The sequence below is a fragment of the Anoplolepis gracilipes genome, chromosome 9 (genome assembly GCF_047496725.1).
Source record: "Anoplolepis gracilipes chromosome 9, ASM4749672v1, whole genome shotgun sequence".
NCBI lineage: Eukaryota > Metazoa > Arthropoda > Insecta > Hymenoptera > Formicidae > Anoplolepis > Anoplolepis gracilipes.
This window is the reverse complement of record NC_132978.1, coordinates 1,315,165-1,342,066: the sequence shown is the minus strand read 5'-3', so window position 1 is coordinate 1,342,066 and position 26,902 is coordinate 1,315,165. Positions and strand designations below refer to the sequence as shown.

Sequence of the window (26,902 nt, the reverse complement as noted above, 5' to 3'; positions counted from 1 at the left end):
TGGAAAAAGGCGGAATAATAATAAGATTTTTATATAATTTGCAAAGGAAAAAAAGCAAAGCTGACAGATGTGTGCGCGATCGATTGCGAGATATCGACTGATTATAACGGAGAATTGTCCGCATCTTATGATGTATTTTTCTTGATGATAGATTCTCGGTACATCGCTGAACAGAGGATCGCGAATACGAAAGTAATGATGGTGCACGGAAAGAAAAATGCTTCAAGTCTTTTGAAGCTCTATACACTCGTACCGTAAAACTCGTGGGAAATCTACGAAACATGGCAGGTGAATAGTATCTTTTGTACAGCGACAATGCAAGCTTATTCGCGTGGGGCCTGGTGGACCAGTTTATCGATTCAACATTTCGTCGTTTCGATTATTACGTCATCATTATTCCAGTTATCACTCTTTATGAATTATTCTGTGCATTGAGGTAAATCAAATCATTACCATAACCGAAACTTACGCGATTTTCACGTGTGGAAAAATTTTATTTCATGAAATAAAAATGCGTAACGCAAATTTGTAAGGTAATAAATTCAGGACACAGTTAATTGGTTTACACAGACAGACGTAAAGCAATAAATCAAATATTGCTGTTTCCATCTGGTGTAAACGCTTCCTAGTATTAAAAGATTAATACATTTCATAAAATAACAATCAGTTAAATAAATTTACAAAGTGACAAATGCACGATACATTTATTGTATATGCTAGAAATAGACGTACGACGAGAGAAATCAAATATATTTTCACTTGCATATGTAGTATGTGTAGCATAAATGTTACTTGACATGAAGAAGATTTATTTCATGAAATAAAAATTTATAAAATACATTGTCACAGGAAAAGATTCACGACACGTTTATTGAATTCTAGAAAGAGATGTAAAATGGTGATCTGTGAAGGATGTAAATAGATACGATATGAATTCGTAAAAGATCTAATCGCAATCAAAAGTCAAGCAAGAATGTATTAAAAAAAACAAAATACGCAAAATGTCATGATAAAAATGATAATATATTAGTCTTATAATATTTGAGTATTAGGTATAAAATAGTAGCCCTGTTTTTTTACATTCACACAATCACATTTGATTTTGAATTATACAATTTTCATTATATTTGCGAAATTTAATACTATAATAATATAATTTTTATCGTATTTTAACTAAATGTCTCTTTCGTCAACGACACTAAACATTTTGTATTACGACTTACAATTAGTAAAAAGAAAAAAAAAACGAAAAAAACTGTCGAAATCGAAATTCGGTGTAAACGCAACAATATTATTGAGAAAAAAAATTCACGGATCGCCATAGTCCAGTAAGTAAACAAAGTCGCAAAAAAATCAGTGCCAACACGCACGTATCATTTATCTGCGTGGATATATAACAGTTGTGGCGTTTGTATGTAACGAAATATACATGGAAATTTCATTTACTGTTATCCCAGATCCTTTTACATCCCCCTACGCGAATAAAAAACATGTAGAAGAATATGTAGAATATCGTCTACAAATTTTAAAGATAAATTTTTTTGAATCGCATTTAATAATCTCATTATCCTTATTAATAACATAACATTAAAGAATAATAAAACGATATTTGGATACAGATGTAACTTATTTTACAAATCTCGAAGCCTCATTGATTTTACAAATTCGCAAAGATCTAGACAAAATCGCAAATGTTAATAATAAAAGAGCTTCCGCGAGAATCGAATAATTGAAAATTGACCGGATAGAGATGAAGAGGCGAAGGAAAAAAAGCGAGATTGAATTTTATACGGTCGGTTTAGTCGAAGGGCCGCCGGTCGCCAGATTTAATCGAGAATTCTTTTCCGTCGATGACTCGCTATCCTCGATTCTTATCCACTCTTTTCCATTTTTTGCTCCCTCATCGTCCAAAGAGTGGATCGCGCTTCTAGCGCTTCCGGTCATTTCCGGTTAAAGCGACTATAAGCGTATTGCCCTCTCTCTTTCCAAGAGCGAGAAGTGAGATCGATATTTTAACCAGCAAAACTACGTCATTTCGTCCTTCCGGCGAGTTTTGCAAGCGTGATGACTTTGCGACAAGAATACGAGATAACACAGACTGAAATTGTGTTACGTCTAGTAAGGAATGCCATAGGTAACGAGATCCTTCGTGACTGTCGGGAAATGCAAATGCTTTCGGTTACGACGGTTAAGTTACTTATAAGTAATCCAATAAGATTTTAGCATAGTCACATTGATGACGCGCCGTAATAATTGTCGCGGATCTTATGCAGCGATTGTATATAATATAAATATATTTTCAATTTTAAAGAGGATTCTTTTGATTATCGAGATGAAAAGCAGCGGAATAAAACTTAATATTCAAAGAAAATTATTGTGCTGGATAATCATTTCCAATAAAATGCATAGCTTTTCCAATATTATCAGCGACACTATTATTTCTATCGATAATTACGTTGGTTATCGAAACACCACGCTGGCTTTTGCATTATTTGCTCGATTAACTTTCATGTCTATAACTCGCGAAATTTCAGTGTGATATTTTTAATACGAAAGTTTACCTCGCTTTTCGAGATAAAGCGAGCCTCAGGTAATAATTGAAATTCCTTTCATCTCGATCCGACTCTCGATGCTTTATCTCTCGTATTTTTACGCCTCGGGCAAAATGAACTCTGCTTCCGGTCGAAGAGGCGGAAAATGCGACAGCGAGCATTGCCGTCCAAAGTAAATGTATGAATCGATGACTCGAAGGGCGTGTTTGCTTCGTCCCGATGGTTTCTACGAGACCAATTGCACAACGAACGACTGCTAAAAGGTATCGATGTTACGTAGACTCTTGAAAACAATTCTTTTTACGACCACTTTTCTCTGTAATATTACTTCTTAGAATGATTTCTCAGAAAAAACTTGTTGATATTAATACAATAGTATTATATAATATATAAAAATAATATTTTTATATAATAATTGTTACATTTAATACTTATAACTATAATATAATTTTCCGTTTAATAATTGTTTATAAGGAACTTTTTTCAAATAATAGTTATGTAATTAAATGTAGTAGAAAAATTCTTTTAAAATTAAATTCTCTTAAGAACATTATTTTTATTTCCAAAAACTTTCACTTTGAATCTAAGTATTTCTAATTTAATTTAGATTTTATTTTATTTTTGATTACTTGTTATATCAATCATAATACCTTTTATATACCGTTTTATATATATTTTTATTCAAATGGCATCTTATTTAAAAAAAATATTATCTAATATATACTTTTATTTAACAATAAGTAATTTTTATATATGTAAAATTACATGAACGGTAAAGCAATACGTCGCAAACCTGGCTGTTGCGAATTCACCATTTAAAAAACTGTCCAAATACGCAATTTTTGATATAGTAACTTTTTACATAAACGCAAACTCGAGAGAAGTGTATTACAAATTTTCTTTCTGAAAGTGTAATAGACTTGTATTAAATAAGTAAAATTAACATATTAACTTCTTTAATATTCAAGTTGTGATTTTTAAATCACATTTTTAATCACAAATCTTCATCTGTCTATTTTTTTCTTGATATGAAATATGCATATCGAGATCTAAACGAAATCATTAGCGAGAAAAGTGGCAAAAAATAGACATAGGAAGATTGGAGATCTTTCTTTATCACGTGTCACTACATCAATTTTTCATGAAATTATTGTCGCCTATAAAATTAAAAACTGAGCGCGTGCGAAAAATAAGATAAGTCACTCTATTACATACGCGTGGTAGCATATATGCATAGCTGATTTAATCATTCATATGTGTCTATGGGCGAAGGCGAGCGATCACACAATGTGGGTATACGCAAATTGCACGACTAAACGATGAATAGTTGATAATCTCAGTCTACGAGCATAGGCACGCGACCCTACACCACACATACGTGAATCGTGTAACGTGTAACGCAACTGAACGGCTCGACATCACGAATAGACTTGACACACCTATCACGGAAGTAACACGCCGTGAGTGAATTTTACTCTTTATATGAATAAATATACATATATATATATATATATATATATATATATATTGGAAAATAAATTATACTTGTACACATATACACGTGTCCTGCATGCATATATGCATGTACATACATATACATGTATGCATTATGTATCCATTATATCTCTTTTTTGATAATTTAATAAAATATTTTATAAATAAAAAGATGTGTGTCTCTCATATGAAAGATATTAATAATTTTTAAAAAAATACATATATACAGGGTGTCCCATTTTAATCTATCACCCCGAATATTTCCGTTCCCTTGCATTTTACAAGAAAATGTTTCAGACAAAAGTTGTATGATTTCAAGGAGGCCATAAAATGGTACCATCAGTTTGACCTTGAATAATTGTTTGAACCTAACCAATGGTACTATTTTATGGCCCTCTTAAAACCATACAACTTTTGTCTGAAACATTTTCTTGTAAAATGCAAGGGAACGAAAATATTTGGGGTGATAAATTAAAATAGGACACCCTGTATGCGTATATATGTATGTATATATATATATATATATATATATATATATATATATATATATATATATATTAATATATATATAATTTAGCAACAGTCACAGAAAAGTGAGAAATACGTAAAGCTTTAAAGAGAATTTAATTAAATAAAAAGTAAATGTATTATACATGAGAGAGTTTATTATAAGATATTTATCGCTTTCTCTAAAACCATATCCTTCGCATTTGCCGCAAATTTTTTTAATTTATAATTTTTAATTTATAATTTATATATATATATGTATCTTTTATTATGACGTATAATATATTTACAATTAGATAAGCATTTTTTAATAATTATGTAAATATAATAAAATGACTAATTATTTAATAATATTATTTTATTAATCATAAAACTTTCTTTTGTTAGGTTATTTGACTATTTTCTTCTTGTGCACTTCAAATTATTTCATTTTTTTTTTACAAATTACAACTTAATTCAATTATATATCAATTATATATCAGAAGAAAAAAAACGTAGAAGTATACCTTTGTATAAACAATGTAAAGTTCAAATTTGCATAACAAATTTATTTCAAATATTTTATCATGCTTTATAATTAAAACTACGTTCATACACGTATACGCACGCGAAATATTAGTCAAAAGAGAATTTTACGATTAATAAGATATTATTAGATTATTTGATCGTCCATATTTTAATAAAATATACATATATAAAAATTCAACAAACAATACTATTATAGGAACATAATCATATTATCTTTTTTAAAGAATAAATATGCGATATTTACATAAAAATAAAAAAATGATTGAAAATATTAAATTAAATCTTCCTCTCTTTACAAGCTACATGCAATTGTCCCCTTCGCTTTATATTAAAAACATTGAGTGTTCACTAATATCTAATAATATCAATGAAATAACCTTTAACAAAACGGCAGATAATTAATAAATTAATATTGAAATTAATAAATTCAGACGGGATTTTTCGTTAAAACAAAATCTCAATGTTCTAGTTAAACAAGGAAACGGCGGACGATTTAAATTCTAACGATCGGATATTGGCGTGAATCGAAACGAGCAGACCTTCCGTCGACATCACGTACACGTATATATATATATAAGAACTTTTTGTTCTTACTGGTCATTCTCTCTCTTTGTCTCTATCGAAGCGCGTACTCGAAGTGAATACCGGAAAGTGGTTACAGCCCGTGTTGGTACGGCCGGCTACGGAAAGGAGAGTTGTCCCACCAACGTGTTCCACATCGCACCGAACCATCATGCTACAACCACTACGTGACAAGAGATTCGTTTCAAGAAAAAGGGTGCACGTAGCAAGACAATGACCGTTTTACGAAAATCGTGATTCTTGTGATAAGACAATATTTTTGCTGCTTCTAAGACTGTCGGAGAAAATCGAACAATTTTTTTTTTTTTTTTGCTTAGAAAAAAACAGTTAGAGAACTTCAAAATTCTCGTTAGGGAACTTGTTAGAGAAGAAACTCGGAATAATACATTATTTCAGTTCTCTACCTCTATTATCTTAAGAGTTTCATTATCGAATTATTTATACATCTTATTATGTTATATTAATTTATATAATTAATGCTGTAATATAAACAAAAAAGAGAATTTAGAATATCTAATGTCATTAGATAGCATCTTATTAATATTCGTCTTTCCATTTCGTAAATTGTGACAATAATTAGCTTTAAAATATTGATTTAAAAATGCGAAGTGTCCTTGATAGCTTCAATAACAAGATATACAATTATTTCCAATCTTCAAATAAAATGATACTTTTCCGATTTATCTTATCATTAAACTTTCAGTGAAGAAGATACTATTATTTTCTCACATGTAAAACCCATAAAATCCTATGTGCCACTCACAGAAGCTCGAGTTGACTCGAAAGGGGACTAAAAGTTCCCAGCTAATATCATGACGTCGAATTAGCGCGAAGAATAATGGAACCTAGAGTGAACTGGGAGAATGACTACCTTAGGAAGTTCCGATAGACGAGATATCGAGAAGCGCTGGAGTCGCTTCTGGGCTTTTCACAGAGCTCTTAAACAGCCATTAACCGAGCTCGGGCTCGAAAGAGCGACCGTGAAGACCGATGGAGAATTTCGCGAGACTAGCCTGACAGACATCAAAGATGAACACGCTTGGTGACAGCGAGCGGATAGCCTCGCCAGATAATGTTAGATGACTGAAATTAACTCATTTAAGACAACGATGATTTCCACGAGACAGAAGAGCAATCCTCATCCTTTCCATTCTGACGGATCGATTTTATTAATTTATTAATTATTCGATTCTCTCTTGCAATTTCCTACAGCTGAAAACGACACACGCGAGTTCTACAAAGTAACAAAAAGCGAATAGTTTAAATGCTATCTGTTTATAGATGTAAGTATATATGTATATATATATATATATATATATATAACATTTACAACATTAAAACCATCACGAGAGAAATAATGCAAATAATATTAAGAAAATATAATTTATTATCACGTTACGCGTTAATATTGCCACGTTACACGCAATAGCGTTAATATTATTCCTATCCATTTTAATTTATCTATAAATTATTCTCTTTAATGTATGCATGTCACATTTAGATTATAAATACTGATTTATCATATTTAAATTTCATCAATAAAAAAAACCTATTAAAAAAATACAAATATATATATATAATATTCCGTATATTTTTTCGTTTAGAGCTATCTGGCAAGTTAGTAAAAACTTTCACAGAGAAGACATTGCAACAACAAGCACGATGTCTTCGACATATCGACGCGCGGGAATAAAGATCTAACAAGTTTTCGCGAAACACGAATAGACGACAGGCGAGCCCGTTCACGAAACTGAAGCAACGAATTTGTCGAAAGCTCGCTCGCAAACGAAATACGCTTTTGGAATTTTAGGTCAATCGCTCGCGCAACTTCTTCCTCGAATAAACGTGCCAACTCCTCTTACGGAGAGTACGTTGTTCTTCGTTTGTCCCTTAAATGTGTCTCCGTGAGAAATTTTTGTTTATGGCGCGCAAGCCACTTAATTTGCCTTAAGTGCGCGGCTCGCCAATGAAAGCGCATCCTCTATTTTTTTTTGTTTTTTATTTTTTCACTGCATCGTACCGCAAAAGTTTCGAATAGGCAGTTAACCTTGTACTTTAGTCAGTAATATTTTGTAAGTTTACGAGCGTAAAGAGCTCTCTATCTTATTGTTAGAGCATTGCCCGTCCGATAACGAAAAGTTCTATCTCAATATCTGGTTATTATCTGTTTAAATATCACAAATAAAAAGGAAGGAAAGGAAAGCTAAGACTTTAAAATATCATCTGCGGAAAATGCGGTCAATGTTTAATGTTGCGAAATATTATATCGGTAATGCTAATAAGCGTAAATTAATTAACTGAAGAAAATATTGACTTTCCTATTCCCTATTTTGATATATTACTGTATAATTCGAAAGAAAAAAATCACTAATATATAAAAAAAGAATAAAATATAAATATCAAAAATCGATTGTGTGTGTGTGTGTGTGTGTGTGTGTGTGTGTGTGTTGATATAAAATCAAAATTATTTATATTTTTGACAATAATTTTATCTCGTATGATTTATGGCTCGACACGTAAATCATCGAGTGTGATTAATTGTATAAATTGAACAAATTGTACATGTCACTATAAATAATATCGACAAACATTCGTGATATATGTATATAGAACAAAGAAAAAATATACAATGGAAAAAAACTCTAATTTTTTTTTGACGTAAGTTAACTTATGAATTTTAATAAGTAAGTTTTGATAAAAAAATTTAAAAAATACTAGTAAATTTTAGTGAATTTTAAATCTACAATATCTATTGGATGTATAATATATCAATCGAAAGCGATCAATCAGAAAACTAACAGCCAAAAAAACTATTCATTTCATTTGAGTGCAATCCTTTCGCAACTGTGAAGAGCATATTGTTTTATTTGCATACATTTATCGAAAACCAGCTATCACAGCAGCAATCACTCACAGACGGGAGGAGTTGATTAACAACCGAAGCGTAACGCATTCACCTTTTTGGTTGTTAATATTTTACTGGATTCGGAACGGAAAATGCTTTTGCGGCTTGCCATTGACGCATTCTCTGTCAATATAATTTCGACGAGGGCTTATTGGCGCGGGCAGTACGTATTTGATTTTCTGTGGTGGCTGTTATTTAACTTTCGTAATATTGCAACCGAGAACACACTGAATGCACAATGTCCAATATATTTACGAGTAAAGTTCAACGTTTTTTTTTCCGAGCCACATTTATTTTATCGTAACGCATATGTCATAACTTTATTCAATCACACAAAAAAAGCCTGTTAGGCTGAAATGTATTATAACTGAAATGTTTGAAAATTGAACACTAAACAAAGAATATGTCAATAAAAATCAATAATTTGTCATAAATTGCAACATTTATTTAAACGTTGTTATTGAATACATCATCTCACAATTCGGGAAGTATGCCAATACAATCGATTAAATCTTGTATCGACAGGATGTAGGTTTACCATCGCATCACTTACTGATAACTTAAGCAACATGGTGGCAACCGCCCCTGGCTAAACCGCTAACCTAGACCGCTGTAGGGTGAACTCTTGCATCGATACAACGTTGATATGACAAGCATGTGATCATTCTTTATTAATAATTATTGAAGAATTCAGAAAAACATATATTGTTTTCTCAATTCTTAAATTAGGGACATATGTATGTATATATAATAGAGCAAAATATAAATTATAAATATGCAAAACAAGTTTATACTGAAAAAATTTAAGTAAAAAAAATGTAATAGCACATTAAATTTAAATTTTCCTCCGTTACAAGGAGCTATTAGTTTTTGTTTTTATCAATGATAAATATTTTTTCTGAAATATTTAAATTATTCAATTTTAAAATGTTTGAAATCTTGTATATTTTTTAACGGTTTGAAGCAAACAATTTAATAGCGGATATAATTACATATTGTAAAATATATCTAAGAATGAATCAATCTTGCATTAGAATTAAAATAATCAAAAAAATATAAGAGGGAAGGAAATGAAAAAAATCATATATAAAAGCGAAATTATAAATCTAACAATGGAATACGATTAAAATCGCAGAAGCCACATCTCTGGATAATCTCCAGTTTTTTCAGAGTTTTACACATACACACACGTACACACACTCTCTGCACTATAAACAATTATTACGAGATTCGCTTCACAGCAGCAGTATCACAAAGATAAACAGAATTAGGATCATTACCTGAGCCGTCAATCCCTTAACACTCGATCAAAACGCACTGCCAGTTGCAGCTTGCACACGCGTTATTACACGCATCACGGCATCGCCGCGACAGATCGTCCCGACGCCAACGTCACCCCGCCGTCGTCGTCTTGGAATGACGTCGCAAACACGTGGTGTCACGGGCTGTCATCAGCGGTCGCAACGATCTGCGATCCTCCCGCCAACACTATTCACGCGATCCCGGGAATCATCTCGCCGCATCGCCCTCGAGCGTGTATCGCATCGCCACGCACTACTCTTATCGATTGGAAGTGCTGATAATCACGCACAAACGATACTCCTTTTTATCGTTGGTTTTTTTTTTTTTTTGTCATCAATCAGGGGCAGCGCGTATGTCACTTAGCGAACAAACACTATACCAACAGAAGAATCAAGAACTAACAATAAGAAAGATCGTCACTCGAAATCACGTTGAAACGAAAACTCGCGCGATCGTTTCGCACTCGGACGGGATTTTTAACACGTGTTATGTTTTTGATCGGTAGTTACGCGAGAAAATTCGCGACAGATTCGCAGATTCGATCCTCCCGCGCGTTGAACGATGCGCGCGCGTCGAGCTCCGCGATGTCACTGGATGCTGCCAGCGAACTTTCGCGCACGGACAAGCGTCCGCCGACCTATCCCCCTCCCCTTCGCCGTTATTTCTCTTCCGCCCGGTCGGGGCGCTATCCACCCCACGTCCAAACTCACTCCCTGTGTGCCGACACCCGTGCTTCGCGCAAGCTCGATAATCTTCGTGCAAGCTCGTGAGCTCCATCGAGATACGGGGGTGAGCGTGCTACGGGGGTAATAGGATGACCAGGAGGCAATTTAGGAAAGAGTGAAACGTGCTTTCATCCGGCGTGCTGTCAAATAGGCGCAGAGTGACAATAGAATGGTGAATAACTAATATTTGCATATATCTAAATTGATATGTTTTTTTGGATTTATATAAAATTGTATGTATGTATGTATGTATATATGTATGTATGTATGTGACTCACTGAATTGATGTGCAATGTTTAAAAAAATGTAAAAAAAATTATTATAAGAATAAACTATATTATTCTTATATAAAATATATTAGTCTTATATTATAAATGTAAAAATTATCTGTATTATTTGTATAATAATATAAATAAAATAACTTGTACAAAATATACATAAAATAATATATATATATGTAAGTAATTATACAAAAGTTTTTATTTATATGCTTTTTTCTATTTTTTTGTTATATTAAAAATTTTTTACAAAATTTTTAAAACATTAAATCAATTTCTTGTATGTTTTTATGTGGATGCACCTGTTCATTCCATATCGCATTTAATATTTCTTATTGTTAGAGCCCAATATTTCTTAAATCTTCATGTGTTATAATCATAAGTGTAAATATATTCCTGGTAGAGATTATTTTTATTAAAAATAATCTGCACTAGGAATGCAAAAAATACACAAGATATTATTTCCGATTTATAATATTGTTAATGTCTTTATAACTATTTATTGTCTATTTATCTGTCATTACGAAAGCAGATACTTGTAGATATCAGATGTCAAAATATTTCATAATTTTATCTCTGAAATATATAATTAATTAATTAATTAAATGTATTAGACCCAAATTTTGAAAGTGAACGAAATAAGAAATATGATGCAATGGATACGATAACTTCTTACGAAATAGATAGGATAAATAATTTTTTTCACTTCTAGCTGGAGTAATTACCTGACAGTTAATTAATAAGATCGCTCGCGTCAGATTTAGAACTTATTTTTACGTGAATGATATCGCACAATATTTGTTTTATTTTTCCGTATAATTTTTTTTCTAATATTTTAAATTATTTATTATTACTAATTATTATATAACAATATAAAATTGATTTTACAATCTTCTTGTGTCAAAGATAATACTTCGAAATAAAAAAATTATTTTATTGTATATTGCTTTAATTCAAAAATTTGTGGATGATATAAAGTAATTTTTAATACATATGATCTCAATGCTCGAAGTGTATAAAATAATTCCAGGTCTGATTTGATATCAGCACTAATGAGATTCAATAATAATATGGATTTCGATAAAAATGTTACAGGAACGTAAGCGGATTGAGTCAATACGCCAAACGACCAACATTTCGATAGACACGATTTCAGCGTCGTTTCGAAGGGGTTTATATATCTTTCAGCAACAACGTAATGCATCCATCGTAATCGCCACAAAATTATCATAAACGAGCACATTAAGCGCAGAGAGAATACTAAAGCTCTCAAAATAGATTCCACCTTTGAAACGTTTGAATAAATACGACTGAATAATGATCGATAGTCAAAAGCACTAATCCAATCAAATGCATTTGCCGTTGTGAATATCCTCATTGTTTCAATTTGTAGTCATGAAATTTAATCCGCCGTAAGTGTGTGCCTAATAATATTTTAACCCTTTCACTATATTAATTTATTTTTACATGTACCATTAATGATGAAAGAATCGAGATTTGTCGTTTACTTTATAAATTCTCTCTCTTTCTACAATAAATTTTGACAAATAAACCAAAATTTTGTTAGAAAACAAATTTATCATTTTCTTCCCAGATATTCCGAAAATTTCAAGCGAAGCAAATGAAATATTTCATTCTGACCCACTTTGTAGATAGCGTGCATCGCAGGCGTGACGAAAAACTTTCTTATCTCTCTGACGAGCTAATTTGTGTTATAATCACTCTGGTTTCCGAATCGCTCGAAACGTGCAGGAAACTTCAAGCGGACGTTAACGAGCAAGTCCGTCATTCGTAATTAGTGCTTCCCAAAACTTAGTAGGAAACGTCGACTATATGTGCGATTACGGGAAGACGCGAATAGGCATGAAAGGTCGAAAGGGAGCCGCCTTTTCCAGATGTGATATGTACATAAAATAGCTCATTAAACGTGCGCAACAGTGGAAGCTAATTATCGTATCAACTGTGACCGACTGTTAGATGTGACTGGTTGAATGAAACAGTTGTAGTTTATACGATTCTAATCAACGATTGTTGCGCATACAACAATTCGCTGAGGACGATGAAAAGCACCTTTATACGCATGAATCGAATTCACGTCACATTGGAATGCACACTGATATTTTCTACTATTTATCATAAAAAAAAATTGAGGCAATACCTCTCTCTTGCAGAAATCTAATCGCAATATCCATAACCGAGATGCGAGTAACTTTGTTCTGGCGAGACAGATCGTTTGTATTTATATATGACTTCGTGATTGGCTGCATAAGACGTTAGTCGAAAGATATGGCAGTGATACTGTTTTCTCTTGCGATACAAATAAAACTGGCGCATGAAATATAGATTACGTCATAGCGGCATATTTGTAATACAACTACGCTTAGCTTAATTGACAATTATATATGTGTATATGTTAGTAATTATTTTACAGTGTTTTTTTTTTTTGTCTAACACAACGCATTCTCAAAGTGAAATTATATTTTTCATTTTATTAAACGGTGCTTTTATAGTTTAAACATCAATTTCCTTGAGTTAAATAGATTTATCTACCTGTTTCTATCTGTTTATCTCTCTATCTGCCCTTTCAATAAAGCTTATACACAACATTACGCTGTCACATCCAAGCGCTATCGCTGCGGTCAATACGGTAACCGGAAATGATTGCCAGTTCGATATATGCAAGCTTGATATCTCTGATCAAGACGACACCGAAAATGCAGTCGGGCACGCGCATGCCAATTCGACGCACTCGAAATATGTGAACGCGGACGTAAATGTGAAAACATATCCACAATCTGGATGTTATCTCGCCGAACGGACGTGATAGGAAATCATACACATGATTGTAGATAGAGAAAACATATGCGATGAAGAAAATATTGAAACGTATTATTTGATGTACGTCATTTACTAAAAACATTTTTGTTTTTATTTATATTTTTATATAATGTAACAATTATAGAGAAAAAGATAATAATTATTTATAAACTTTAGGAATATTATAATATTTAACAATACTTTTACATGTTCAGATATTTTCCTATCATATTCCTATCGTTTCTGTGTATTTTGATATCAACATTGCATCTTGTATCAGTTATCTGTAACATATTTCAATATATCTAATATATGACAAGGATAGTTGGCAGGAAGCAAATTTTTTTTGTGAGATTCATATTTTGACGTTATAAATCTGCACAATCGCGCATAGCTTTTTGATTTCGCCAAAGACGAAAATTATTAATTCTCTTTCAGACAGTTTGCACTTTCATTCGCATATACATAGACATACATATGTATAAATGTTGGCATATGCGAGCGGAGTAAATTCATACGTTCTATATGCCACATCATGAAGACACGCAAAAGGTACAGCCCCTTAACTCGCGCTTGTACAGGATGTTCGCCGGTAATCCTTCCTTTATGAGCTTAGATGAAACACTCGAACGTTAAATTATTGCGTCATGCTATGTGCTTGAGAAACCTGAAGAATCTTCGCGTTTCGGAATTTCTGACAAAGTTGAAGTCAATAAATGCTACAACTTGTCGAATATTCAACAAACATATGAAAACGTGTTACGTGTGATTAATTCAAATGCGTTGCTGCATAAAAACATTTCAAAATTAATCTTTTATTCGGAAATTTAAAAAACTAAAGAATAATATAAATATCAATCGGTATCACATTATTTTAAATGCTAATTTATATGAAGTATCATATATACATATATATCGTATACATTATAAATATATTTTTTCTTTTTTCTATTAATTGCATAAATATCTTTGCAAGATCACATAACAGATAGCATAAACATAATAATTTTGATAAATTTTAATCCGTTACAAAAGATGTTTGTCCAAAGTTAGAAAAGAGATTTTGAGAAGTAGAGTCTAGTAAAATAATCTTTAGAGAAAATCAATATCTTCCTATTTATTGACGTGAACATTTTTTATTCGCATCAACTGATAGATGGGTCGATTGCGACGTTATCGTGCGTAAAGAAGATCTCGTATCTCGGGCCAAAAATCTTTCTATCTTTCAGATTTTCTGATTGAAATCTAGAATCAGTTAAAAGAACCTCGCTGGGATACATCGATTTCTGATCGCGATCCGTGAAAGCAGCGATCTCCTACCCATCCGATTCAGACGGCCAAATTATATTCAGATAATTTGACTCCCTCCAAATCCCTCGTGCGGTCGCGTACGAAAAGATCTTGACGCGCACCTAGGACGCTCTAGGATTCGAAAGGGACGATCTTACCGAAGGGTTTTACTTCGGCACTGTCGACTTCGTAAGCGCTCCCGAAGTCCTCGCGGTAGAAAGCGATCGGAATCCTGAATCCGGTTAAATCAGCGAGGCGAAAACGTTCGATACGAGAAGTTCGAGCTCTCGGTTTGCGAGAAGTGTGGGAGAAGAGTAGAAATGGCCGGCGGAGAAAAGTGGAAAAATAGCGGACGTTTGCACGCGAGAGGAAATAAGGGGGTTTGTGAGAAAGAGAAGAAAAAAGCAAAGAAACAAAGAGAGAGAGAAAAGGGAAATCTAACAATCGAACACACAATCATTGTACTTCTCGTTCTAGGTTGTTCCAGTGTTGCTCTTGGCTAACGTTAAGTTTCTTGATAGCCATTACTTTTCGTTGTCAAGCCGCTGTATCGCAAGAATACGTAAAGCGAAAAAAAAATCAAAAAACTCGCATTGTCGTCGCTGGACATTCCGTTGCAACACGGAACGCAATTATTCGACAGGCGAACCGTTTGATCGTTCCGATTAATACTACATGGCTTTTCATACACACACCGCTTTGTCCTGTTTTGCTCAGGTCTCACTTTTCTGATCGCCTTTGTGCGCGAATGGGAATCGTTCAACTATTAAAGCGAGAAATTATTTTCAATTTTTCGTTCAGATTCCAATAATTGTAGTTTTTGAGCGAATATTTCTATTTAGTTTAGTTTTTCCATCGCAACTTTTCTCCTCAGTCAAATTATTTTAAACTAGCAAATATTTTTATTGACAATATTTTTAACTGACAATATTTTTAAAACTAATTAGCAATGTGCATGCTGTGCAAAAAAAAATTACGTTTGAGAAACATAGATGCAACAAAAGATAAAAAGTGATTGTTAAAAATGTTTTTAATGACTAGATTCTGATTTAATATTATAATACATGCATTAATATTACACAATTAAAAATGTATAATGTATATTAAGATAATATTTTTTCAAACAGATATATTAAACATAATTACACAATTTAAGTTCGTCATTCATGTGCATTCACATTTTGCTATAACGCCATATACATACACGGTAAAAAATTTAGTGTTAAACTTAACGACAGTATTATGTCATATTAACATAAGGGTATGTTAAAAATTTCACACAAAATGTTCAACACAAGAAACTTTCAACAAAAATACAAAATGTTTTTTACCGTGTATGCAAAAATATTGGCCCATTTATACACCTTATATTAAGTTAAGCGAAAACTTGAGAAGATAAGCTGAGTTTGCGATATCGAAATTTACAACGTTAATTTCACTTGAGAATCTCTCGACAATCTAAAGAAACTCACGACTTTCCGCGCGTCGTTTCCGCACGATGCGCCGACAACGTAAAGTTGTATCATCCTACAAACATCCTCGTTAGAGAGTGTGAATCCTCGGGCGGGGTTCTGTAACTTAGCAGTCGCAGACGCGCGCAAAACTTGGCGAGAATCAGATATATTCTTCGACTGGAAGTGGCGCGATACTCGTCATTATCACGTACGTCGAAATTGTTATAACACGCAGCGAGAACATGGATAAACTGCTCGTTTTGAAAGGAGTTCGCCGCGATGCGATGAGCATTTACTACTTCTGTTGCGCCCGTCAAAATACTCGGAGTTTCGTTAGAACTCGAAAGACTTGTTCTTTGTGTAAGTAGAGTGAACTGAGCTTTATTCCTCTGTCGCACTAACTTTTATTTGCCGGACCTATCCAAAGCTCAAGAATAAATGATGAACGTTTCTCAGTCGATACGCGATTCCTATCGAAGTTATCACGACAAAAATAAAGTTCGCAGAAAATCAGGCCGAAAATCTTAATATTATTTAATACATTTCTCTCGTATTATATTACACTTTTTATAGCGCTGTTATTAATGTGTTAAATACTGAAAAATGGATGTGACCGTATCTTATATTCGGTTTAGTTCCGAAAACATTATATCATCTTCTATGTATCTATTTTTATCTCTTTTTACATTTCGGCATATTTTAGTAAAATTCTTGCAATAATATAATCTCAAGAATTATTAAATATACAAAGATATATGATAAAAACGATTTTTTAATTCTTCTATATTATTCGACAACATTAACTCGACGTATGGCACACATCATGCATTTTACGTTATCACGAGAAAGAAGTGAATAAGTCGAATGCATGTTCCCCATGCGTTACGATCTATAGAAATTTTTGCGAACATTACGACGACGTTCGATCATAATACGCTTGTATGGCCCGGAAAGAACGTAAAGACGCGTATCGCGAAAGCGAATGGCCAATCGATTATCATAATACAGTGATTCCAGTGCATTCGACGAAAATTCCGGTGTATATCGATGAACGGGCCGTCGATCTATATAAAGATTGAATTAATGTATACGATACACAGACTGCAAATTCAACTCAATTTTACCCTATTGTTTTTCCTGAGCTTCGGTCATTTTCTTCCATCTCGAAAAATCACTGAAAAATAATATTATTAACAAATAACTGCGTAAAAGTTCAACTTTTTAATCCGTGCTCGTTTCATTGTCTGCAATTGATGCAATCACGAGGTGCAATGATAAATGCTCTTTTAACAGTACCTTTTTAATCCTCATCGATTTATGTCTAACAAAAAATTTTTAAACAAAAACTCCAATACTATTGAATAAATATATTGCAGTGCAGTAAACAAAATTGAAATTAAATTTATCCATCAACATTTACCTGAAGCAAGCGCGTGGTATAATAATCGCAGCGGAATTCTCATTCTGCGATTCATGCTCTTTCTTTCATTCTATCTCTCTCTCTCTCTCTCTCTCTCTCTCTCTCTCTCTCTCTCACACACACAACGATAACCCCGCTATAAATTGAGACAGATAGATCTGAAGGCGCGTATCGAAGAACCAAATGGACGATAGATTATCATAATACGGCGATTCTGGTGCATTCCACGGCGCGCTCCGACTGCGTAAAACGCGAATTCATGCGCGGCCAAGCGCGATTTAAGCCGTCACGGTATTTACGTCCGCTTATTTGTACCGATAATTCGCCTGTGCGCGTTTCCGGCCGAGCGAGCGTTATTCCTGCATGTTGCCGTCGCATATAAGTTAACGACGATTAAATGATAAAACGGAATATACGAAATACGAGATTAAAACGATTTGCGAAATAATGGGAATATTTATAAAAAAATTTTTCATTTATGAAAATTATTATATATAAAGTTCAATAATGTAATTTGTACGTAATTAAACACACTCAGAGGATAAAAATAAGCAGCTATCAGTTTCTACATCCTTTCTAATATTAGTTGTACAAATAATAGAAATATAAAATTAATATATTCGTTGAAATAATAGATCTAAAATATATATGAAATATAATATATATATGAAATAATGTATGTGATTTTATCTTTTGATATTTCAAATCCTCTCAATACGAAATTTGAACGAATTCAAAAATCTTTACACTCTTTTCAATAAAATATGTTATTTATATAAATTATTTTTTCTCTACCGTTATTTTCAATTGCAGACAATAAGCAAGTTTGTTCTTCATGTATCAAGTTCATTTTATACGCATTAAAATTAAACTGATCCTCTCTTTCAGACAAAATAAAAAATTAATTAAATGCCATCTAATTTTAATATTTTTATTGAAATAACGTATGTAGCATTTTGTTATATAACTAAAAATTGATTTTTCATCGATAAAGAAATTATGTCATTAATTATATGTAAAGAGATAAATTTTCGTCAGATTGTATAATTCCCCATAGATATCTTTATATACAGTAAAATACGAGCTCGTGAATAGTACATGTCTTTCCGTACGTTACACGCGCAGTAGCCGAAGACATTTCTCATTGTCACGAGGGTGTTCTCAGACCATCGAATCCGAAGGTCGCTTTACTGTTTTCGCAGCTCTTGGTTCCCCTTTTGCATCCCACCGCCATTCGTATGATTTCCGTTTTATTCTAGACGGATCGCATTATTCGGGCAAATCAATTTTCAAATTGTATTCATGAATCAAATTTATCGATGTCCAAACGTGCTCCTCAGCTCATAACGTTACAACGAATTTGATAGAAGATTGGAAAATATTTTTCTTTATTTTTCTTTATTAAATAACACACACAAACATACACTTTAAGATTATTTTGGTTGAGAATACGATTGAATATTTAAATTACGATACGATTGAATATTTAAATTAGATCGAAAAGTGACGATTAAGAATAAGAAAGAATAAGAAAATAAGAATAATTCAAATTTTTTAATATGCTTTTTTACGTTTAATTGTTCGATTCTAATATTGAAATAAAAAAAGGGAACATAATTACCTGTTCACATAATATATTCAATAATCAAATATATCAGAATTTTCTAAGTATATATGTCACGAGTTACAGGAACATTTCAAAATAGTCTCGTGAAGGAAACCGAGAAAAAGAGCAAAGCACATTTTTGTGGAATACAGTTGCGGGTGAAATGTTATGAAATTTTCGACGGTTTCCGTATTTTATCTGACCCGATTTCCGCTGGGGAATCGGTGCAGACGAACCAAGCAGCAAATGCAATTCTTAACGTAATGCGGAAGTCGCGTGGCAGTGAAATCGAAGCATACGACTTCCGACATGGTTTCCTCGATAATGAAGTTGTCGATCCAACACGTGTCACGGCAGTTAACGGAAAAATATTTTCGAATTAATCTTCTCACGTTGATATTGGATTCAAGATTTTCTATTGTTTATACGTTATTGTGTTTCGTAAAAATCGCAAAAGTCGATCGGTTTAGAATTTAAAAGAATTTACTTATTTTATATTTCCCCAATTTTTCAAATTTTTAATTATCTTTTAAATTGTTAATCTGTTACTTTTGTTGCAATTTAACATAAAAGATACAAATATTAAGTAATTAAAAAAAAACATTTCTAATCATAATCTATTTGTAAATGATTTTCTAACAATAAGATAATAAAAATCTACAAATTTTTTAATTAAGCTATTCATGAAAAATAATTGAAAACGTAAAATAAGTTTTTTTTTTCATGATAATGGTTTAAGCCATTAAAGAAAGTTCCACTTTAGAAAGACTTAATTTATACGAGAAGGGTAAATCCGATGATGCCTGTAAAAACATTCTCGATAAACAGCCCTTTTACTAAGGAAGAATTCGCCTGCGTATTCTCCTTCGAACTCGGCCCTTAGAACATTCGAGTACGAGAAGAAAGAAGAGAGAGAGAATAGCATAATAAATCACCGGATTCTTTCCAATAACTGCCTGCACATCGATAAGAAACGGAATAAAATTCCGCCTGAGAAAGCGCAAGGATAAAATTAAAATATATATCCTGCGTATTAATAAATTTTTCTCGGTTGAATAAATTTTACCGATGACTAATAATTCGAAACTCATTCTCGCGTAAGCATTTCATGTCGTTTCACTTTTCGACGACTTCATTGACGTAAAAAAGATAAACTGTTATGATTAATCTCGATATTTTATCTTAACTATTATGTGTGCGCAGAATCAAATCTATCATAATAAAAAAGAAACAAAAAAATCTCATATTCAGATATTGATTTAATGCTTTATTTAAAATTGAGAAATTGAAATATTTCTGAATTAAAAATATTCTTCGTGTTTTCCTTTCTCCTGTCATTAAATTTTCAATATCAGAAATATAATGTTATTCGTGAATTAAATAATGTTCAATTTAATTGCATTCCTCTCCCATAAGAAAAATAATGGCAACGTAACAGAAATTGACGACAGTTCCTCGACCTTCTCGACTATCGCGATCTCCAATTATGTCATTTTTGTGCTCACTTTTCGCTAAATTCTGACATCTCATCTGTCATATTCGTGAATAGTTCTCTTTCGACTGGAAATCTCACGGATCGCTTATTGATTCATCGAAATTCTTCGAAAACAAAATTTTAAATGCAAATTATTATAAACGAGAAAAAAATACAAAAAATACGCTGCAATTTCCTGACTTCGAAAAATAAAAGAAAACTAAAAAACCCGATATTTTTATAAATGATACTAAAATTGCACTTTTGTATATACAACGTACAATAATGTTTAGTATATAAATGTAACGTGTGTACGGTAGTGTTTATTATATAAATATTACTATCGCGTGCTACATAAAGAATTAAACGTAATCTGTTGTTTCAAAATAAAAGAGAAAATATTGCAATTATTGTATTTTTATTCTTTTACATAGGAAATTACGTATCGTAATTTGCATTTGTTTTATATTGCATTTTACTAATTATATTAAAAATTTATGAAGAATTAGAAGAAAAGTATGTATAAATTGCATTAACTTATCATGTATATATCCTAATTATATTATGGATAGATATTATGTGCAACACAGTTATTCCAATCGTAACCCAATTATGGACAGTAGCAGCAAACATTTACACTTAATGGAAAACACGGTTTCCCCTTTTAATCAACGAGATTACACAGAATTCAGAAACTACATTGGCGAAGTTTTATCTGTAAATTCGGTCCTTATACCTGCTCTGCTTATTAAATCAACTCCATCATGAATGACTCCGTTGAATCACGATTTCTTGGCTCCTGAGTTATTAATCTTTATGTGAAAGAAGAAACTGCAATATTCAAAATGAGAATCATACTAAAAGTTACTTTTATAAAAACAGTACTTAATTTACTTGAAGAAAATATATAAGAGAAAAGAGAAAAAGAAAAATTACAATTTATAATTATTTTCGTTTATATATACCTATCATATTATTCTTTGTTCTCATAAATAATATATATATATATAGTTTTTTACAACATTAACAATCTTATTGTTAGTATGCAAAAGCAACATCAATAAAAATAATTTTCCGAACACAAGATTGTTGTCCATTTATTATTCAACAAAATTCTCAATTCATTATTATAACAAAAAAATATGTTTGCACTTACAGACTTACGATACTAAACAAATTAAAATTTATCATATTATCAGAAAATCTTCTACCTGTTGCCTTTTGCTGAAATATATCTTTCTCGGATAAGAAAAAAATGACAATTCTCTATTCCAACATCGCTGACGAAAATTGCGATTTCCTTGCTCGGGGAAATGCTTTTCGCCTGATTTCGCGAGGAAATGCGACTAGCGCGGCACGTAACGTGCGCAAGACAACTCTGCGCATTGGGAGATTGAATTCCTTGCGGAATAAGTAATCCCGGGGGCAGAGGGGGTTGGGGTGAACAAAGAGAAAGTCTCCAAGCGAGGAAGCGGTAAAGCGGGGGACAGTCGTCTCATAAGCATCGTTTGTCGTCGTGGCGTTCGCCTCGAAATCATGCAGACAAATTCGCACGAGCTCGCACTGTCTTCGAGCTCGCGCGCTATCAAAAGCATTACGTTGTATATTAAATCGAGCATTACGGCGAATGTCGCGAAAACGGAATTTTGCGAGATAAGCGCGCGCGCGCGCGCACGTTTGCGTGAGTTTTGAGGAGTTAAATTGCTCGGAAAATGAGTAATCTCGCGAATAATGGAGAATGCCGGAAGTGGAAGGGGAGGGAAGAACGCCGGGTAACGTAAACATTGTGCTGACTCGAGTTTAATCAGAAGGAGCCAAATGAGCCTCGGGTCAGCCCTCGGCAACCGGGCAACAGGGTTTCATCCCTCTTTCCTCGTAGAAATAAGGAACGATCCCTTGGATACTGTTCCCTGCTGATTCGTATCTACCCGGACCAGATCGAAGAAGGGCTGAATAGAAGAGAAGGGAGAAGGCATCCACCAACTTGGAAACTTTGGGAATTGCAGCCGACCTACTTAACTTTCATCTTAATTGATAAGAAGAAAAATGATACAACCTTTTTTTTTCACTCAAAACATTCAAATCAATCAGTTATATCCGTTCTGTAAATTCATATTTATATAATAATTAACGAAAGAAAGGAAATACTAAAAAACAGTCATAAAAATTTGCAAACGTTCAATATGCAATATCAAAAGTGGCTAATAAATTTATACATTATATACCCTGTAAATGAACTCTTCATTAATTTTCTCGATTTAATAAAAAATATTAATAATTATTTTAAAATTATTTAAAATGTAAGGAAGTTTTAATTATTTTAGAAATATAAAATTAACAGGATAATTATAATTTGTTTTTTTGAAAAATAGAATATAAATAATTGAATATTTCATATTTAATTAATAACTTGATATTTTATTAATAATGAAACAGACAGTACAATATTTTACTAATTTAATAAAAGAGCAAGTTCATGAAAAAGGCTTCATATAACATATGCATTTTACCATTGCGTACATATTATATTTGGAATAGTTCAAAATTGTAATTCTCTCTGTAATTTTTCATATTATGAATATATTTGCTGATTCTTTTATGGAATAATATTATATTATATTATATTATTCATAATGTAATTATTAAAAAACGGATTTGACTTTCTTACATTAATTTAATATTATACATTTAATACATTGTTTTAATTTATCAAATAAAAAATTGCGCGTATTCAGTAATTGAATATTTATTATATATAGTTACAAATTCTTTCTGAATATAAAACTTATGTAAAGAAATATACAAAACCTATGTAAAAAAATAAAAATTGTAAATTTACAGTCCTTAATGATGTTATAATTACGTTATATATAATGCAATCAAATTAAAAGTAAATCTTTTTAATAAAAGAGAAAATAACGGCGACAGAGAATATATCTAATGTATTTATTATAGATAAACTCGATGCCTAATTACACGTCGTAAATATCAACGTCGAACTTCCGCGTAGCTGATTTAAGCAAATGAATTCGTGGTATAGTGCGCGAACTCGTGGAAATTAGCATTTTGATGATTCCGGTTTTAAATATCCATAATTGATTAATCACCGCTAATGCGAAGCGCCGGCGTGCGTGTCGTTACCCCTTTTCTATGTAAATTCCGCTGACAATAATGCAGTAACAGGATCTGTTTATTCGACTGATTACGAGCAAAACAAAACAGCTCGCTGATTGGTGGTTTTCCCATGTTTTCCCGAGCAAAAAGCAAATCTCCTCGGCGTAATTGCGATCACAATTTACATTGATCGTTTGCAATGTAACGAGAAGCTCGTCGATATTTTATGTATTATGTGTTAAACCTCTCGTATATGCGAGAATATAAAATAACATTTTTGCATCATTGAAATTTCAGTTTATGAAATCAGATTTCGTTGCTAAATACATGAAATTTATGAGAAAAACTATGTATATGTATATATTCTATATATTATATAATATACAATATATGCTTATCATAAATAATGAAAACAAAGACATATGTAATGCAATTTCTCGTATTTTTAACTTTGAAAATCACACAAACACATTAAAACGATATTTTAATTAAAACTTTAGGTCAATCATCAATTGACAACAAATCGCTCTATCGACACAGTTACATCCAAACATCCGAACATTCAAACAATACGCCACGTGTCAAATCAAGAGATATCATTTTAGGGCAACAACTCACATCCTTCGCGCGAGCTCGCAACAATTTCAGGAACATCTCTGTGAAAATTACCTCCCGAATACAAGAGCGAACCCTCGCCGGGACATACGTAGTACGAAATACGAGTTTATACTTCATAAATAAACCGGCAGATAAAGTCGAGAAAGAGAGAGAGCGCGTCTACCTTCTTTAGCCGTCAGTAATTCCTGGATATTCACTTTCGAGGGTGCACCGCGACTCTCATCTGGGTCACGCGAGATTCTTCCCGCGAGCGCGCGCTGGCGAAAACCCGACGGAAACTTTTACCCTTAATCGTGCCGTATCTCGCGCGACTACCTCCACGAGCATGCAACAAATCGGCTTTAAGGCGTACGCCATTATAAAACAGGCTCCGTGCTGTATCCGGCTTGCGTGCGACCGACGCAACCGCCTCACTTCTCTCTCTCCCCCCCCCCCACCCCCTCCCACTCACTCTCTCTCTCTCTCTCTCTCTCTCTCTCTCTCTCTCTCTCTCTCTCTCTCTCTCTCTCTCCACACACAGTCTAATCTTTGTCTGTGACTTTTAAAATATAGAGTGATTTAAGTATGTGGAAAAATTGAAAATTTCCCGCTTACCGAAAAATAATCGCGGATCTTAATAAAAATCGCGCGAGCGACGACCGCTGAAGAATGAACAGCGCGTTGAATAAAAGAGATTGAGAGATAAAGTAAAATATTCTCTAGTTTTATCCACAAGTTATCTCTAATTTTTAAAAAATAGTTTTATCTCCACTCACGGTATTATAGTTTTTAAATTTATGCTTACATTTTTGTGTTTATTATGTTAATTAAAATTAATTCAGGGCACGAATTTTATTACATTTATGCTGCTAAAATTAATAATAATAAATTACGACATATATATATATATATATATATATATATATATATATAGGTACATAATTTATTTTTCTATTTTCTCTCTCTTTCTCCTTCAAATTCTATAGGTAAAAAATAAAAAAGATTCTCTTAATATAAAATCTCACCGAGTTATTTATTTTACTTTAGACGTAAAATCTATAAATTTTGTATATATCAAGAACTTCAACCTAAAAAAAAAAATTTGAAAACAACAATTTTACATTTGTAGCCGTGATTTTCCATTCAGAATGTGCGATATGTTCTATAATACTATAATACTAAGATTACATTTTCTTCTCTCGTTCGCTCTTTTTTCGTTCGTTTCCTCTCAGCCTTATTTTTATGGGTCGCCAGGACTGGAATTACACCACGGCAGATGCATGCCTAAGGTGTGTATGCATTCTTTGATCCTGGTTTATGCGCGGCGCTGGAAATAGGTGAATCTATATGCCGCTCTCGCGCTCTTGCAAGATATGCGGGGATTTTAATTTCACTCGAAAAAGAGAAGTAGTATACTTTAAACTGCACAAAAGGAGTCGACTCTCTTCCGAGAGAAATTAGTTTTGTCGAGCTCTATCTCCGGTGGCGGCGGCAAGCTGCTGCTACTTCTATTGCAGCTGCATCCGCGAACTGATATGAACACGCGCAAGACGGTATGGGGAGGAAAATGCAGTTTGCTGTTATGCGGAATGAATTCTAACTGAAACGGCGCTTATTTAAACTAGAATTAATACGTTGTCTGTTGTGCAATATTAATCGTTGATGATATGCGATTGTTTAATGATTCTCTGTGAAATCGTATCGTGGCATGGCCGCTTCGTTGCGCGGAATCAAATTAAATTTCAATCTTTGGCCACTCCTCGATCCGTAACTAATACATACAATTTCCCGGCAATTTCTTTATTTTTAAAACGGTTTTTCGCTCGATCAATTTATGCAAGCATTATTAATCGGTGCGGTGATTCTCTCTTGAAAAGCAAACTCGATATGTACATGTTAATACGTTACTGCTATATTTTTATAAAACTTACGTCAAATAATTTGACAAAGAAACAAGTCACTGATAAATACTAAAGGTGTTATTAAATACTAAAGATGTTATTGAAGATGAAATTGTTTTATTATCTCGTATATCTTTAATAATAAAAATATTCTTGTCATGCTCTATTTTAATGTGTTTCAATTTTATTATTTATATTTTACATTAATGCTATTAATTTTATGAGAAACATGATGCTAAGAAAGAATATGTGCAGGAAAATACAAGATATAAAATGCAACATTTCTCGCATACCACGCTTCTAAATAATGTTATTCAGACACGTTCTCTCAACGGCCTATTTTTAGTAATTAAAGT

The 26,902-nt window shown here is 32.6% G+C and overlaps 1 protein-coding gene across 3 annotated transcripts in view; it reads right to left on the bottom strand.

Annotated features, from left to right (window-relative positions):
• Positions 1 to 26,902, bottom strand: part of LOC140669347 (nephrin) — a 233,444-nt gene that overhangs the window by 192,657 nt on the left and 13,885 nt on the right. The window contains exon 1 of one of the 3 annotated variants that reach the window (XM_072899115.1): positions 9,849 to 10,449. The exons of the other annotated variants lie outside the window; for them this stretch is intronic. The gene's annotated coding sequence lies outside the window, so the exon portion shown is untranslated. Of the gene's footprint in view, positions 1 to 9,848; positions 10,450 to 26,902 lie in introns of those variants that run through there. 3 annotated transcript variants of the gene reach the window in all.